Genomic DNA, 9,424 nt, shown 5'->3' with positions numbered 1-9,424 from the left:
GTGTGTTGGTGTGTGTGTTGGTGTGTGTTGTGTGTGTTGGTGTTGTTGTATGTGTTGGTGTGTGTGTTGGTGTGTGTTGTTGTGTGTTGTGTGTGTTGGTGTGTGTAGAGGTGTGTGTTGGTCTGTGTTGTTGTGTCTTGTGTGTGTTGGTGTGTGTAGAAGTATGTGTTGTGTGTGTTGGTGTGTGTGTTACAGCTGACTGTGTGTGTGTAGAGGTGTGTGTTGGTCTGTGTTGTTGTGTCTTGTGTGTGTTGGTGTGTGTAGAAGTATGTGTTGTGTGTGTTGGTGTGTGTGTTACAGCTGACTGTGTGTGTGTAGAAGTGTGTGTTGGTGTGTTGTTGTGTGTTAGTGTGTGTTGGCGTGTGTAGATGTGTGTGTCACAGCTGACAGTGTGTGTGTAGAGGTGTGTGTGTGTTGATGCTTCACATTCTTCGGCTCGTTAACTTTTAATCACAGATCAGAGGCAGATTATCTGTTTCTGTCACAGCAAGTCATTGTGTCAGTGCGTCGACCTTCAGACGACCTTTAGACACACACACACACACACACACACACACACACACACACACACACATACACACACACACACAAATCCAAAAAGTTTTTCTAAGCTGTCACTCTGATCAAGACGGCCAATAGAGACTCATCACACATCAGATAGGTCCCGCCCACCAGCTGTTACTCTACAGGAAGAATTGTGATCAACAGTTTTCTTGAAGGACACAACAATCTAAATATCAGATGATTTTATGACAACTCTAACACACACACACACACACACACACATATATATATATATATATATATATATATATATTGAGGAAATTCTGTTGAATTTTGTGAAGAACAGATAATAAACACACATACTCCAGAAAGGAAACGTGAACCTCAGAGTGAAGAGGGATCTTGAGCCTCTCAGTGTCTCGAGCTTCCTGGCAGTTCTGCTGCTGCAGCGTGGGCGAGCTGCTGATGGCGTCTCTCCAGTAATTAAAAAGCCACTTTATTCCTCTCAGCACTCAGAATAAAAAGTGTGTGACAAAACGTTCACTCTCCTGTTTGATGTGTGGTAAAGATAAGATAGGGTGATAAATCGTTTCTTTAAAGAGAAACATCTGGTCCGTCTGGTTCACACAGAGCTGCTGTCAGCCAGTCGCACATACAACAACAACAACAACAACAACAACAACATGTTCCACTAACTCTGAGCTCATTCACCCTCAGAGGGAAACTCTGAGTCTTCCTGCAGCATCTTGAGGAGTTTCAGACCGAACGTTGTGTTTGTGTTCTCTAACAGCGATGAAGATGAAGCGACGCTGTGTTTCACGTCTCTGCTCAGTAAACCGGCTGTTTGTGTGTCTGACAGCTGTTCCACCAATCAGCTTCCACTGACATCATCAGGTGAGTCCCAGCTTTAATAGTGCTGCAGTGATTTCAAATTAATAATTAATGTTAATTAATTAATTAATTAACTTTAATGTAGAGCAGCAGAATCTGTGTGTGTCTTCCTGTGAACGAGACAGACGAGTGTGAGATTCCACACCTCCTACAGAGACACACACACACACACACACACACACTGTGTAGCCTGTTAGCACTGCTGTTTCCTTCGCGGGATCACTCTGAACGCCTTAATGTGAAAAGTCGGCACAGATCTTTCCGGCAATGTATCGGGACATTTGCGGGACCGCACTATGAAAGGGGCTACAGTTAGAAATACGAGTCATCGAAAGTAGAATTTCTTATTAACAGAAATGAATAAAACAGCCGCTCTGATGATTGTTGGACACATTTGAAGCTTTTTCCTGATTCATGAACGTTCCAAAAGCTGAACAACTGACAATAACTTAGAGGTTTAAACAATTTCTGTCTGTCAGGAACATTTTGGCAAATTTAAAAAAAAAAAAAGAAAGAAAAGAAAACCATTTTGTTTTAATTTTTTAATTAAACGTTTTGTTCTGTTTTCTAGAAATTTAAAAGCTGAAACACCAAAATTAAATGGCTGATATGTGTGTGTGTGTGTGTGTGTGTGTTCAGATCTCGTGATGCATTAAAGCCTCTGCGTGTCTGCAGGCTGCAGGAGGCTGCAGCTGATTGGACGAGAGCCCCCCCCTCATCAGCCCGGCACGCAAGTCCAACGAGACCGACCCCCCCCCCTACACACACACACACACACATACACACACAGCCCCCAAGATGTTTTATTCATGTTTTACTTTTACCAGGATAAAAAAAATACAGTACATGTAGTATTAGTACTACATGTACTACAAATACTAGGAGTTGGTCCTCCTGTTGTTTAATAACTCAGTATCAGGTTTTATAGAGAAACAATTCATGTATTTAATGTACAGATGAGACATGAAACCTGCAGCAGAACAGAGAGTCTGCAGCTGCATGTCACATTAAACATATGTGTGTGTGTGTGTGTGTGTGTGTGTGTGTGTGTGTGTGTGTGTGTGTGTGAAGCTGCAGGATCAGCAGATGGTTCATCTCACACAAATCATTTCAATACGTTAAAGTCACAGCAGACAACTCGACTCAACACCCTGCTGGACAGAGACGGACACAGAGACACGTTATGAGGACAGAGAGACACAGGGACAGAGACGGACACAGAGACACGTTATGAGGACAGAGAGACACAGGGACAGAGACGGACACAGAGACACGTTATGAGGACAGAGAGACAGAGACACCAGAGACACGGGGACAGAAAGAGACGCAGGGACAGAAAGAGAGACAGAGAGACAGAAAGAGACACAGAGACAGAAAGAGACCGAGCAAGAGGCCGCCAGACAAACTCAGAATGACTTTAAGAGAGTTTCATGAAATAAAAGTGTTGGACGGACAGCAGGCATCTAGGACCAACAGAAGCCACTCAGTAGACACGAGAACATCCCAAAGAACCAGCAGAACAACCTGACAATCACTGCTCGTCCACTAGAACCTCCTGAAGGACTCCCAGAACCCTCAGCAACTGTTAGACCCACTAGAACCACCTGAAAGACCCCCAGAACCCTTAGGGGCCTGTAGAACCTGATAATGTAATAAATTCCCGATAATGTAAAAAAGTGCATTTCCCAATAATGTAATACACTTTTTATCAATAATGTAATAAAGTATTACATTAATGGGAGGTTATTACATTATCAGGTTAGCCTTCATTTCACAAGTCCTGATAATGTAATAATTCCCCAATATTGTAATAATTTAACAGCAGACCACCCATTACTTGGGTTCAAGTGGTGATACTGTGTATCAACTCTAGCTCAAGAGCTCTAGCGCCACCAACAGGTCAAAGTTGGATGTTTATTAACTTTTGACCCGTTCATCCGTTTTTCACAAAGGCTGTATCACTGGAACCCTTGGGCCAATCCCAGCTCAATGCATCCTCAATGAGGTTTTTCAGCCATATTGGATTTTCCGCCATCTTTGATTTGATCAAAAACCTTTCAAAGACCTCTCTTATCACAAATTTTGTCTAATCTTCTCTAAACTTGGCCCAGATGATCTTCAGACCATGACACACGAATGCATTCAACATCTTCATGAAATTCAAAGGCACTTGGCTGTGACAGCCAATCAAACTTGATGGTGAGGTCGCCAAACAGGAAGTAAGCCCATTTTTCAGTAACCCTTTAGCATATCTTAACCAAACTTGGTACATATGAAATCATGACATCATCATATGACTCATGACATCATCCTGGGGACACCCAAAACATCTGGTGACCTTTGACCTCTAGGGGGCCACATATTCTGTCCAATCTTCATGAAACTTGGCATATGATCTTCAGACCAAGTTGAACAAATGTGTCAAACAGCTTTTTCAAATTTAAAACCATTTGGCTCTCTGACAGCCATGATAATCTTGAGTGCAGTATCTCCAGAATGCATTGGTGCAAGTTTTTTCCAAATTTGGTATGAGTGTTTGTAGGGACTTAAATATTAATTGATTTGATGATGAAGGTCAAAGGTCTCTCCTTATATGTCCTTGATGCACGTGTTTCAAATTAAGCAGCTAGCTTAGTGAGCTCAGCAACATTGCAACATTTTAGCCAAAATATCCACTCTAGTTGTTTCTAGATGTTATTATTATTACTACTATTATTGTCTTTAATCATCACCAGTAATATATTATTACTACTTATACGAATAATCAAAAATATAGTATTACATTACAAGTATTGCATTACCTACATAGTTTTTCTAACTACATTCTATATTTACTTCAATTAGTCTATCTTCCAAAATATGGAGGGCAAATGAGGCTATGGTGAGTGAAGTTATTTCATATAATATTCACATTCAATAATGATAATACATTGTCTATTTGCTATTGGTTTTATTTATTCTGGATATAGGTTACTTTTGTTGTGTGTTGAAATTGAGTTTGAAATACAAAATAATCCATTCCAAAAACGTTTAAAAGCTGCAAGCAATGATGAAGGGGCCTGTATAGTGGATGGCACCAAGGCTGGTTGAGACCAGGTTTTTTTCCTAGGTTCTAAGCAGGTTTAATGTCACTAAGAGTTAAAGTTTAACACCAGGATGCTCAAAGATCAGAATGGCAGCCAAATTCTGATGTGAAAAATAGTTTTGGAACTATTTGGAGAGGTCTGGCAAATAAGTTTGCAATCCACTTATGTGAAGATATAGAAGTTAAAACACATTTTCTATATTGCACCGCCCCCTAGATGTCAAAGGTCACCAAATTGTTTAGGTGTTCCCAGGATGACGTCATGACTCTATATACCAAGTTTGGTTAAGATATGTTAAACCACTAGAACCTCCTGAAAGACCGACCAAGAACCCTCAGCGGCCGTTAGAACCTCCAGAATCACCTGAACCTCCTGAAAGAACCCCCAGAACCCTCAGTGGGCGTTAGATCCACTAGAACCTCCTGAAAGACCTGTAGAACCTTCAGTGGCCGTTAGAACCTCTAGAACCACCTGAGCCTCCTGAAAGAACCCCCAGAACCCTCAGTGGGCATTAGATCCATTAGAACCTCCTGAAAGACCCCCAGAACCTTCAGTGGCCGTTAGAACCACCTGAACCTCCTGAAAGAACCCCCAGAACCCTCAGTGGCCGTTAGAACCTCTAGAACCACCTGAGCCTCCTGAAAGAACCCCCAGAACCCTCAGTGGGCATTAGATCCATTAGAACCTCCTGAAAGACCCCCAGAACCTTCAGTGGCCGTTAGAACCATAACAACCTCCTGAAAGAACCCCCAAAACCCTCAGTGGGATTAGATCCACTAGAACCTCCTGAAAGACCCCCAGAACCTTCATAGGCCGTTAGAACCACGAGAACCTCCTGAGCTACCAGAACAACCAGTAATGGATCCTTGAAAACTCATCAGTACCACTAGAACCTCCTGACAGTCTGCAGGAGCTTCTGTCTGTCATTTGGGGGAACGTCTTTTAAGAACCAATGAGGAGGCCAAGAACTTGAACCAGCACTTTCTAACTTCCTGTTCCTGCAGGTTTCAGGGTTCTGTGTAGAACTCGTTGAGTTCTTTAAGAGAGACCCTTCAGAAATGCAGCAGGTCCTGCTGGACTCACTGTATCTCCTCTGATGGAACATGAACCAGAACCTTTAAGGAACCTCCACTTCACTCCAGGGTTTCTAGTGACGAGGTGATGAGTCTGTGACCTCTGCTGACCTTTGACCTTTGACCTCATGTGTTCACCTGATGATGTTCTCTGTGAACTGTTCTGTTCCGTTGTTGTTGTTGTTGTTATTGTTGTTGTTGAGTTTATGAATCCTGACTGATGATTCATTTCCATCAGAGATATTTGGAGAACAGCTCCTGCAGTGAAGCTTTTGGTCCAGCAGAGGGCACCACGACATCACAGCTCCACTGGAAACTGTTGTTTTCAAATGATTTAAAGAAAAAGGAAAATATATGCACACAGTTATTAGAAACAGACTTCATGGAGAACAGTCAGAGACAGATATTATAAATATAAATATTATATGTATTATATATATTTTATATTTGTTCCTGCAGAAACATGAAACCTGTTCATGTTCTTTATTAAAATAATAAGACAAACATCATTTCACCAGGTTAGCCTTATAATATTCTATTAATATAATAACATAAAAATCTATTAATATAATGATATATTGATGTAATAATATATTCATCTATTAATATAATAATATAATAATCTATTAATATAATTGTATAATAATCTATTAGTATATTAATGTATTAATGTAATATTATAATAACCATGTCCATGAAGAAAAGAACAACACACACACACACACACACACACACACACACACACACACACACACTGGTTCTCCTCCTCTGGACTCGTCGTGGTCAGTGATGTCAGCAGGTTGTTCGTGATGATGTCATGAATCAGTTGTTGCTGCAGGTTACTGTTCACAGTTTGTAGATTTATCAGAACTACGACCTGGACCTGGACCTGGACCTGGACCAGGTCCGTCAGAGGAGCCGTGTGGAGGTCTGACTCTTGTTCTTGTGTTTGTGCTGGAGGACCGGATCCGATAGTTAAACACACAGTAATTCAGCGAGCCGCCCCATAAACTCATTAGTGACAAAAGAAAAACCAACAGCGACAGAACACAGTCTCAGTGTGCCGCTGGGGACAGATGGACGTGTAAAGAGACGTTTTGTGTCCTCGGCCTGGAAGTCGTCCTCTGGGGACAAAAACTCGGTGTGGTGCCGTCTCCGTGCCAACGCTGCGAGCAGGTCGCCCCCCCCCCCAGCCCGGAGCGGTGGCAGGAAGTGTTTGCGGGGTCCTCGGGTCGTTTGGTTCGGGCCTCAGAGCTGCACCGCCATCACCTAGCAACAGCACCTTTTAGCTGCATGACAGCTCGTCCCCCGACGGACCGGACGGACCGGAGCCCTGCAGGGACCGGGTCCTGCTCCAACAGGACCGTAACATTCATATTTTATTAACTCTTTCATGACAAGAAAGCAGGAAGTCAAAGCACCTTTTCTCTTCTCATATTTCAAACTGTTTTTCAGCAGAATGTGATGAACAGAGAAAGAGACTCTAAGAGACATCAGTCCCATCAGACATTGTTCCAACCAGAACCAAGAATCCATAAAACCAGTTCTTATAGAAGTGGACTCTGTGAAGAGAGAATCCTCAGACACACAAATATCCTCCACCGACTAAATCCACTATGATCGACTTTAAGATCTGATGTTCTGAACCAGTTTACTGTTGGCAGACAGACAGACAGACAGACAGACAGACAGACAGACAGACAGACAGACAGACAGACAGAGAGGACGGAGAGGACGGAGAGGACCAGGACTCCAAGGTGGACCTTTGTCTCTGCCCGTTGATAACCACTATAATCAGGGCGCTGGGTGTTATCGCTGACCTCTGACCTCTGAGTCTGCTGCTGATTAACTGTCTCTCTGCTGATGAGAATCGCAATGAGCTGCTCATCATGTGGTCATTGTCCTCTCAGCCAATCACACGCCAGCTCAGGGGACAATGAAGGCAACCGATACAGATTACACCAGAGAAGAAGAAAATAATTTTATTCTTCAGTTTTAGACCTGACAGGTGAAGCTCAGGTCTGAGAGAGCCTGACATTTCATACTTGAGATCAAGTTTCACTCACTTACATCATCACTCATGAAGAATATTAGGCTCATTGAATCCACAAGAGTCTCAGCTTTAAAGTCAGACTGTTTAGGGACCCCAGGATGCATAAAGATTCACACACAAGAGGACAAAATAACACATTTACTGCAGGAGAAACACAGTGGGCATGTCAGTAAAGACTTGTGGGTTATCAACATGAAGTGGGCATGTCAGTGTGGCGTAGTCTGAGCCACTGTGGGTTCTTTCCTCAGCAGGTAGGCTCAGCTTTCTTTTATTAAATACAATTTAAACAATGGTACAGAGCCGTTCACAGGCACCTCCTCTGGTTTTATGCTGCCGCAACAACTGAGTGTGTGCTTCAGTCTTCTGCCTCCCAGGTCCAGCAAGCTACTGTGTTTCTAAAGGGAGAGAGTGATTAGCTAATGCTATGCAGGTGTGCCAATCACACTCACCTGGCGCTGCTCTCCTGAGCCCTCTCCACACCTCTCTCCTGCAGCTCATGCACCACGCCCCCTCCACATACCTCCACCGCCCGGGGAGCCATCCGGCCTCACCTACTCCTCTACTGAACCTACTGAAATGTGGCTGGGGCATCGAACAACCCGAACGGAAGTGTAACAAATTGGTACAAACCGTACGGAGTGGAGAAGGCCGTTTCCTCCCTGGACTCTGCAGATAGGGGAATCTGCCAGTAGCCCTTGGTCAAATCCAGTGTTGTGAAAAAACGAGCAGTGCCCAGGCGATCCAGGGCATTGGATAGGTGTCAAACCGTGAAACATCATTCACCCTGCGATAGTCCACACAGAACCGGATGGACCCACCCAATGGGGCTACACATTGGGTTTTCAATTCTGCCTGAACCACTTTTCTCTTGTGTTCAGGTAACCGATAGGGCCGTGGAGCACACCGTGTAGATGTAGTGTTTCTTTGTTCCGTCACAGTAGTTTAAACATTTGGAAGAAATGATGCGGTTCATGCTGCTCTTCAGCCAACAGGGGAAGCTGCGACTGCAGAAGTGGTACACAGCCACAGCATAGCGCGACAAGAAGAAGATGGTCAGGGAGCTGATGCAGATAGTTCCCGCCTGCAAACCAAAGATGTGCAGCTTCCTAGAATGAAGAGACCTCAAGATTGTCTATAAAAGGTACGCCAGCCTGTATTTCTGTTGTGCAATTGAAGAGCAGGACAATGAGCTGATCACACTGGAAGTCATCCACCGTTTAGTAGAGCTCCTGGATAAATACGTTGGCAGCATGTGTGAGATGGACATCATCTTTAACTTTGAGAAGGCTTCTTTATTCTATTCTTATGAGTTTCTGATGGGAGGAGAGATACAGGATACGTCTAAGAAGAGCGTCCTCAAAGCCATCGAACAACCTGCTGCAGGAGGAGGACGAGTCACCCAGGAGTGTTGGAGGAGAAGGGCTTGGCGTAGTAGACAGCAGGCTGATGAGAGACTATAGAGACTGAGGCAGAGGGCTGGATGAGAAGGGGCGAGGCAGAATCTGGGATTACTGGGACTGACGGCGTTGGTTCTGTGTATCTTTGGCTCTGGGGACTGATGTACAGTGTCTGAGTGGGGAAGAGACTCAGTTAACAACGGAGGATCCTCGCATTGACAGGCCCTTTAGCTGTGTGTGTATGTGATCTGAGTGTGGCGTAAAGCAGCTATTCTCAACCTTGGGGTTGGGACCCCAATTGGGGTCACGACATGATTTCTGGGGGTCGCCAAATCATTTTGGAAGTCAGCTCTGTCTCCACTGTGTTAAAGTGTTCAATTGTTTTAGTCTTTTTAGTCATTTAATGTCTTTTTTTGGTCA

The 9,424-nt window shown here is 43.8% G+C and overlaps 1 pseudogene; it reads left to right on the top strand.

Annotated features, from left to right (window-relative positions):
• The first annotated feature begins 8,566 nt into the window (after positions 1-8,566).
• On the top strand, positions 8,567-9,074 carry LOC131978686 (AP-1 complex subunit sigma-1A-like; annotated as a pseudogene).
• Positions 9,075-9,424: the final 350 nt, after the last annotated feature.

Source organism: Centropristis striata, chromosome 10, assembly GCF_030273125.1.
Source record: "Centropristis striata isolate RG_2023a ecotype Rhode Island chromosome 10, C.striata_1.0, whole genome shotgun sequence".
NCBI lineage: Eukaryota > Metazoa > Chordata > Actinopteri > Perciformes > Serranidae > Centropristis > Centropristis striata.
The sequence above is the reverse complement of the archived record's forward strand: the minus strand, read 5'-3'. Positions and strand labels throughout refer to the sequence as shown.